Raw genomic sequence first — 9,357 nt, 5'->3', positions numbered from 1 at the left:
TACTTGGGAGGCTGAGGCAGAGGAATCCCTTGAACCCGGGAGGCGGAGGTTACAGTGAGCCATCGCACTCCAAAGAATCACAGAACTGGCCTGGCGCGGTGGCTCACGCCTGTAATCTCAGCACTTTGGGAGGCCGAGGTGGGCGGATCACGAGGTCAGGAGGTGTAGACCAGCCTGACTAACATGGCAAAACCCCCTCTCTACCAAAAAATAAATATAAGAAAATTAGCTGGGCGTGGTGGTGTCCAACCACTGGGAAGGCTGAGGCAGGAGAATTGCTTGAACCGGGGAGGCCAACGGAGGTTGCAGTGAGCCTAAATCATGCCACTGCACTCCAGACTGGGTGACAGAGAGAAACCTTGTCTCAAAAAAAAAAAGAAAAAAAAAAGAAAAGAAAATTTACCGAGAATCCCAGAACTGAAGTGGAATTCCATGAATCCAATAGAATTACATTAAATTCCATGAGCTGGAATCCAATTCCATGAATGAAATTTCATGAATCCGATGGGATTCATGGAATTGCTAACACACGGTGAGATACTAAGGAGGTTAACACGAAGAGCCCCTGTCTCAGGACTCCAGCGCCTAATTTCACAGCCACAATCTGCTAAGGTCAGAGGTAGCCTTAACTTGTACTATACTCATAAATCAATCTCCCTGGAGATTTCAAACCTTCAAATTGCTTTCGTAAAGCCTTAACTCCTTCCAACCTGAGGAATTCGATTGAAAAAAAAAGCCTTAGCTCTAAAGAAAGATTTTGAGTTTCTCATTCCAGTGGACCACAAAAAAAAAAAAGAAAAAAAAAATCGCATTTGTGCAAAATCAACCATTTACATTTTATACTAATCAATAAGTAATTCTTGGGCCTTGTGCTTGTTTGTAAACACATGCCTTCTCTCTTTCATTCTAACCTGAAACTTCATCCTTATCTATTCTTGCAATGATTATTAAATGTAATTTTATTTTAAAACAATATATTTTCTTTTGTTAATTTCTTAGTTTTTTTTTCTTTTCTTTTCTATAGACAGAGCCTATGTCGCCCAGGCTGGAGTGCAGTGGCGCGATCTCGGCTCATTGCAACCTCTCCTTCCTGGGTTCAAGCTAGTCTCCTGCCTCAGCCTCCCAAGTAGCCGGGATTACAGGCTTGCGCCACGAAGCCTGGCTAGTATTTTTATTTATTTATTTATTTATTGTATTTTTAGTAGAGACGGGGTTTAGCCGTGTTGGCCAAGTTGGTCTCAAACTCCTGACCTCAAGTGATCCACCTGCCTCGGCCTCCCAAAGTGCTGGGATTACAGGCGCGAGTCACCGCACCTGACCTAATTTTTGAATTTCTATTGATACACTGTAGTTGTACTTATTGTGAGGATACATGTGATATTTTAATACATGTATACAATGCATAGGATCAAATCAGGGTAGCTGAGATATCCATCGCCTCTATGTATTTTCTTATATCTTGATCATTAGAGTGAAATATAAGGAACAAAACACTAAAATGGAGAAGTTACCATGTTTTTCATATTTTTAAATCCTAAGGGTTTGAAAGGTATATATTTGGGATAATGGACCTTTTTGTCTTTTTTTGTCTGGAGGAAATTTGTGACCCAATCATTAGTCAAAATTATCTCCAAAAAATGTTAATGAAACTGGACACCTTTTGGGGGACTTTTTTTTTTTTCTTTTGAGGCGGAGTCTCGCTCTGTCGCCCAGGCTGGAGTGCAGTGGCACGATCTGGGCTCAGAACCGCCTCCCGGGTTCCCGCCATTCTCCTGCCTCAGGCTCCCGAGTAGCTGGGACTACAGGACCCCGCCACCACGCCCGGCTAGTTTTTGTTATTGTTGTTGTTGTTGTTTGTATTTTTAGTAGAGACGGGGTTTCACCGTGTTAGCCAGGATGGTCTCAATCTCCTGACCTCGCGATTCGCCCGCCTCGGCCTCCCAAAGTGCTGGAATTACAGGCGTGAGCCACCGCGCCCGGCCGAAACATTTTTAAAATACGTCAGCTACTTCAATGTCAGAGGGTGGACAGAGTTGGCTGAGAACAGTCACATTTAGGCAAGAGTCTTGTGTGCACTCTTTTGGTTATGAAAATGTAGGGCAAGTAAGCACTCGTTGCCCTGAGTGAAAAGTGACAAAAACATTTTTTTAAAGGGTTGATGAAGCCTGTCCCTCCCTTAATACCTCTTGTTGGGCAAATTTCATTGTTGGACTGGGGCTCACGCCTGTAATTCCAGCACTTTGGGAGGCCAAGGCAGGCAGATGATCTGAGGTCAGGAGTTCGAGACCAGCCTGGGCAACATGGCGAAATACAAAAGTACTAAAAATACAAAAAAATACAAAAATTAGCCGGGCGTGGTGGCGGGTGCCTGTAATCCCAGCTACTTGGGATGCTAAGACGGGAGAATCACTTGAACCAGGGAGGTGGAGGTTGCTGTGAGCTGAGATTGCACCACTGTACTCCAACCTGGGCAACAAGAGTAAAATTCCATCTCAAAATAAATAAATAAATAATAAAAAATAAAAATTGAGAGACTTCACAGGAACAAATTTCTGGTCTTTCTGGAAAATTGGAAATCTCTTGTGACACTGGACCAAAGCCCCACATGACTATTGCTGCCTGGGGCTGAGCCTCAGTCTCTGGGTCTGCCCTCATCCTACATCCCACTTGTGACAGCTTGGCTCTGTCAATCCTCCACCTGGCTGGCCTTGTGAACTTTGAGATCGCACCTTGTGGAAGGCTTGTGCTGGGATAGAGCTGGCTCAGTGCTGGGGGATCCCTGAAGGGACCCCAGAATTTGAATTCCAGGTTCCTGGAGGATATCAGCTGAAGGCTCACCTTTCTGTGTGCCCTGTAGGCATAGATAAGTTTAGTGTTCAGGAGAAAGAGGGTACCAGAGCTCCAAGCTTGTTCCAGCGCTTTGGATCCATTTCCATCGGTTCTTACAGCTGCTCCTCAGACTCTAGCAGCCAAGATGGTGAAGCAAATTGAGAGCAAGTTTGCTTTTCAGGAAGCCTTGGAGGCTGCAAGTGATAAACTTGTCATAGTTGACTTCTCAGCCACGTGGTGTGGGCCTTGCAAAAAGATCAAGCTTTTCTTTCATTCCCTCTCTGAAAAGTATTCCAGCATGGTATTCTTTGAAGTACATGTGGCTGTCAGGATGTTGCTTCAGAAGTCAAATGCATGCCAATCTACCAGTGTTTGTTTGTTTGTTTGCTTGCTTGCTTGTTTTTGAGACAGAGTTTTCCTGTTGTCCCCCAGGCTGGAGTGCAATGCAAGATCACGGCTCACCGCAACCTCCACCTCCTGGGTTCAAGTGATTCTCCTGCTTCAGCCTGCCAAGTAGCTGGGATTACAGACATGCGCCACCAGGCCTGGCTAAGTTTTGTATTTTTAATAGAGAGGGGGTTTCTCCATGTTGGTCAGGCTGGTCTCGAACTCCTGACCTCAGGTGATCCACTCACCTCAGCCTCCCAAAGTGCTGGGATTACAGGTGTGAGCCACCGTGCCTGGCCCTTTCCAGTTTTTTTTTTTGGTTTTTTTGTTTTTTTTTTTTTTTGAGACGGAGTCTCGCTCTGTCGCCCAGGCTGGAGTGCTGTGGCCGGATCTCAGCTCACTGCAAGCTCCGCCTCCCGGGTTCCCGCCATTCTCCTGCCTCAGGCTCCCGAGTAGCTGGGACTACAGGCGCCCGCCACCTCGCCCGGCTAGTTTTTTGTATTTTTTAGTAGAGACGGGGTTTCACCGTGTTAGCCAGGATGGTCTCGATCTCCTGACCTCGTGATCCGCCCGTCTCGGCCTCCCAAAGTGCTGGGATTACAGGCTTGAGCCACCGCGCCCGGCCCCTTTCCAGTTTTTTAAGGGACAAAAGGTGGGTGAATTTTCTGCAGCTAATAAGGAAAAGCTTGAAGCCACCATTAATGAATTAGTCTAATCATGTTTTCTGAAAACATAACCAGCCATTGGCTATTTAAAACTTGTAATTATTTTTATTTACATAAAGTATAAAGTATAGAGACTATAAACCCAATTGCCATCTGGATGACAATAAAATATTAACTATACCCTTTTTTTTTTTTTTTTTTTGAGACAGAGTCTCACTCTGTCGCCCAGGCTGGAGTGCAGTGGCCGGATCTCAGCTCACTGCAAGCTCCACCTCCCGGGTTCATGCCATTCTCCTGCCTCAGCCTCCCGAGTAGCTGGGACTACAGACGCCCGCCACTGCGCCCGGCTAGTTTTTTGTATTTTTAGTAGAGACGGGGTTTCACCTTGTTAGCCAGGATGGTCTCAATATCCTGACCTCGTGATCCGCCCGCCTCGGCCTCCCAAAGTGCTGGGATTACAGGCTTGAGCCACCGCGCCCGGCCATTTCTACCCTTAAAAAGAAAAAAAAAGAGGGTACCAGAAACAGACCCAGAGATGACTGGGGTCTGGGAGGAGGAAGCTGGAGAACCAGTGAGTGTGAACAGTATGCGTCAGTCAGGGTTCCCCATAGAAACAAAATATACAGTGCTTGTGTGGTGGGGATGTGTATGTGTGTGTGGGTTTCATTTTTATTATAAATAGAGACTGGTTTTTGCCATGTTTCCCAAGCTGGTCTTGAACTCCTGGGCTCAAGCAATCCACTCTCCTCGGTCTCCCAAAGTGCTGGGATTACAGGCATGAGCCACCGCACCCAGCCATGTGTGTTGGGTTTTTTTTTTTTTTTTTTTTAAGAATTGGCTCACATGATTGTGGGGACAGACAAGTTGGAAAGTTGTAGGGTAGGGCAGGGCAGGGCATCAGGCTAGAAACTCAGCTGGGGCAGATGCTGTAGTCTTGAGGCAGAATTTCTTCTCCTCCGGGAGCAGTCAGCTGATGGTATATGTTAACGGAGTCTGCAGAATATGTGCTGAGCAGCATCTAGTGTTGGAGTTAAGTAGCTGGGTGCTATGGTCCAGCCAAGGTGCCGCCTGAAACACCCTCACATGGTGGGAAGAGCGCGGATGAGGAAGGAACCCTGGAGACCTTGATGTTGAAGAGAGGGCAAGGGAAGAGGGTGAGTCAGAGCCTGCTGGGGAGGAGAGCTGGAGACATTGCATAACACCGGTGACAGTGTGTCCACAGGAGTGGTTTCGGTAGGGGTGAGTGCAGGAATGGATGGCTGTGGGTGGATCAGGATGTGGGAGGTGAGGGGGCTTAGCTGACTCTCCACGACATGTGATCAGAAAGTCGGGATGGTGAGCCGGGGGCGGTGGGCCAGGCATGGTGGCTCACGACTGTAATCCCAGCACTATGGGAGGCCAAAGTGGGTGGATCACCTGAGGTCAGGAGTTCAAGACCAGCCTGGCCAACATGGTGAAACCCCATCTCTACTAAAAATACAAAATTTAGCTGAGCGTAGTGGCGCATGTCTATAATCCCAGCTACTCGGGAGGCTGAGGTGGGAGAATCGCTTGAACTTGGGAGGCGGAGGTTGCAGTGAGCTGAAATCGCACTACTTCACTCCAGCCTGGGCAACAGAGCAAGACCCTGTATCACCAAAAAAAAGTCAGGGCGGGGGTACAGTGAGGAGGAAGTGTTTCTTTTTGGTTTGTGCTTTCTGTAGGCTAAGGAGAAGAAAAGAGCCAGTGGAGAGAAAGAGATGAAGTGGAAGACAGTGAGTGAGGGGCTGGCAGGACGATTTTCCCTCTCCAAACCAGAGGAGACCTTCTTGCTCAGCCTCCACGCAGCCGGCCAGATCCTAGGGCAAAGCTCTGGCTAGAGAAGGCAAGGATAGGCAAGAGAATGTTTTAGAAAAAGACCCTTTCCATCTGGAATGCTTTTTCCAACCCCCTTCAGGCTGGCTTGCACCTTCAGGCTGGCTTCTAGTTGCACCAGGAACTCTGGGCCCACTTGTGAGGTACGGGGGTGACCTGTCCATCAGGAGGACCTGTGGCTGCCTCCTCATCCCTTCCACCAAGCACAGGATGACACCATTGCTGGCTTCTGCTGCCCTCTCTTGTGGTCCTGTACCTCCTCACCTGCTCAGGTGCTCCCCGGGGACTGATGTAGCTCTTCCTGGTCTCCACTGGTTCTTACTGGGTAGTGCCGGACAGTACCTTAGAGTACCAGGAAGGCAGGGACCTGGCCAAGTGCACATACACGAGCGGAGGAATTTTTACAAAGTGACAAAGTATAACGTGGGAATTACAGATCTTCCTTACATTTCTTTTGTTGTTTTTATTTTGAATTATGTATCGAGGGAAGCGCTACAATTTTTTCCATAGGTGGGTGTCTAGGGCTTCTCCAGCCCCGCTCTCAGCCCTCTGCACTCACACTTTTAGAGCCACAGGATGTGGAAGGGCACCAGAATCACAAAGGGTGGGTGTGCCTGCTGGAGCTTTTTTTGTGCTGCCTGAAAGTTCAAAACACGCTGAAACAGGGAAAGAAAGGTATTTGCCCAAGTGACTAAGACATGTTCCAGCATTTTCCCACAGGCTTCTGCACATCTCAAAATAACTGCAACCCTGGATCCTGTCTGTTGGCATTCGATTACATTTGTATAATGTTACAGACAGTGGGCCGGCCAGCCAGCCACACTCACACAGGGGCTTGCAGGACCGCACAGCCCATAATGGAACTCCATGCTATGCATCCTGGCTAGGCTGCCAAGGGAGAAATACCAAGGCAGAGACCACAACAGTAGCAAGTGCAGACCTGCCAGAAACATCCAGATCACCAAGAGGCAACTTGGGCAAGGCCCTCCTTTCACAGATGAGAGCAAAGGGCACAGAGAGAGGAAATAACTTACATAAATTAACTTAAATAAATTACATATCTGGGAATTATGAAAGGAAGTTGGTGAAAGAGTTGGTCCTAAACTCACATCTCCTAAAGATGGTATTTATTTGTGCAGGAGCATCAATTTAGCCTTAGAATCATAACATCTTAAGTGGAAGGGAGTTTTAAGCACCCCCTGGCCATCCAGGGTACCTCTGTGCCTGGGTCTGGACAACAACGTGGGAAGAAGGAAGTGTTGGAATGGACCTGCCACCCCTGTGGGGATTCACAGTCTTGCTGAGGAAATGACTCAGGGTGTTGAGAAAACAACTGGGTTTTGGCAAATGCACAGAAGGGTGCTGGGAGCTTTGGGAAGGGAGAGTCTGACAAGGAATGCATGGTCCAGGCCAGGAAACTTTCAACCCAAGGTGGGCCTCAGAGTGGGAAGATCTGGAGGCCAGGCATGGTGGCGCACATCTGTAATCCCAGCACTTTGGGAGGCCGAGGCGGGCAGATCACTTGAGGTCAGGAGACTAGCCTAGACTGGCCAACGTGGCAAAACCCCATCTCTACTAAAAATACAAAAATTAGGCAGGTATGGTGGTGCATGCCTATAATCCTGGCTGCTCAGGAGGCTGAGGCAGGAGAACTGCTTGAACCCAGGAGGCAGAGGTTTCAGTGAGCTGAGATTGCACCACTGCACTCCAGCCTGGGTGACAGAATGAGACTCTGTCTCAAAAAAAAAAAAAAAAAAAAAGGAGTGGGAAGATTTGGAAAAGCAGATGGGGGGGGGCCCGTGCAGGCATCGCAGGAAATAGCCCTGATGCTCGGTAGATGCTCAGTGGCTGTAGCCCCCCAATGCTTACAGGGGCCAAGACAGTTGAGTCACCAAGAGGGTGCAGCTAGCTCTATGCCCTGCTCCCCACACAAGGCCCAGGGGCCACCAACACAGGCCGGATAACTCCCGTCCTGATGCCCATGGCATGTTTCAATTTGGATGATTGAAAATATTCCAACCACATTAAAGAGCTACTTATTTGATGATGTTTAGTGATAAAAATACTATCAACCTAATTCAGTAACCATTCAAGCAGACTTAACGTCATATGAGGTCCACTGAGTCCCAAAAAGAAGTGGTCACATCAACTTTTTTGAGACCAAGCCTCACTCTGTTGCTCAGGCTGGAGTGTAGTAGCGTGATCTTGGCTCGCTGCAACCTCTGCCTCCCAGGTTCAAGCAATTCCCGTGCCTCAGTCCCCCGAGTAGCTGGGATTATAGGCGTGTGCCACCACGCCTGGCTAATTTTTGTATTTTTAGTAGAGGCGGGGTTTCACCACATTTGCCAGGCTGGTCTCGAACTCCTGACCTCAAGTAATCCACCCGCCTCGGCCTCCCAAAGTGCTGGGATTACAGGCATGAGCCACCGCACCCAGCCTGGTTCATTTTAAAAATAGTCCAGTAGGCTTTTGTTTTTTTCCTATTTACATGTTCCGAGTTTCTAGAATCAGTGGCATGTCGGCTTGTACTCCCCAAATGAGTTCACCCAGGAATGATGTTGGCAGATTCCCATGGGAATGACTTCAGCCTTCCTCAGCAGGCTAACAGTGGCAAGCACACCAGTGTGTATTTTTGTGCAGCATCGTCAGGCGCCAGTATTAAACTCCATACAGTCATGAGAAGTTCAGCTCGGGGGCTCTTAAGTCAGCACCTCACGGAGAGTTCCAAGGTCTCAGGCCTTTCTCTTTTCACTTTATTTGGCAAGCGGTTAAATAAATAAATAAAATAAAATAAAAAAGTAAAAAAATCCAGCAGATCTCCACGCTGTGGGGCTGTGGTCCCTCCCAAGCTTTAAAAAAAAAGAAAAAACCACTGACACAGCAAGAAGAATCTCCTTCTACCCAGGCCTGAGTTTTTCTGGTCCCTAACTCCAGAGGCTTCTAGGAACCCAATCCAGGAAGATAAATCTGGTCTCAGTTTGGTTTGGTGACTCACACAGTGTTAATAAAGATGACCCCAAGATTCTCAGAGCACATTTCCAACCCCCAGTGACCTAGACTCCAAGGAACACTTTGGCCAGCCTTGGGCAATAGTGGGAGCTGGCTTCCGTGAGCTTCCATTTTTAATTTTTGGAGACAGGGTCTCACTCTGTTGCCCAGGCTGGAGTGCAGTGGTGGGATCACAGCTCACGGCAGCCTTGATCTCTTAGACATCTCAGCCTCCCTGGTAGCTTGAGACTAAAGACGCATGCCACCACACCTAGCTAATTTGTTTTCTGTAGAGACAGGGTCTTGCTATGTTGCCCAGGCTGGTCTCAAACTCCTGGCCTCAAGGAATCCTCCTGCCATCGCCTCCCAAATTGCTGGGATAACAGGTGTGAGCCATTGCGCCAGGCCCTCTGGGCATTTTTGGATAGTCTCAGCCTCTTGGTGAGGCCTGAGGCCAGGTGGGCAGACATGCTACTTAAGGGGCACTTTGGCTGTTGGCTGCGTCGGTCTGAAGGGATGCAGCAGGCATATTCCCATTACCTGAGTTCACAGCCCTGAGTCTTCCCAGGTTCCTGTTGCAATCTGAGACTGAGAGGTGACCAAGACAATTTTCTCATGAGCCAGGCTATTGGAG

General features: G+C 48.3%; 1 pseudogene; it reads left to right on the top strand.

Annotated features, from left to right (window-relative positions):
* The first annotated feature begins 2,974 nt into the window (after positions 1 to 2,974).
* LOC112632026 lies at positions 2,975 to 3,976 on the top strand (annotated as a pseudogene).
* Positions 3,977 to 9,357: the final 5,381 nt, after the last annotated feature.

Source organism: Theropithecus gelada, chromosome 9 (genome assembly GCF_003255815.1).
Source record: "Theropithecus gelada isolate Dixy chromosome 9, Tgel_1.0, whole genome shotgun sequence".
Classification (NCBI taxonomy): Eukaryota; Metazoa; Chordata; class Mammalia; order Primates; family Cercopithecidae; genus Theropithecus; species Theropithecus gelada.
Note: the sequence above shows the minus strand (reverse complement) of the source record. Positions and strands in the feature narration are given on the sequence as shown.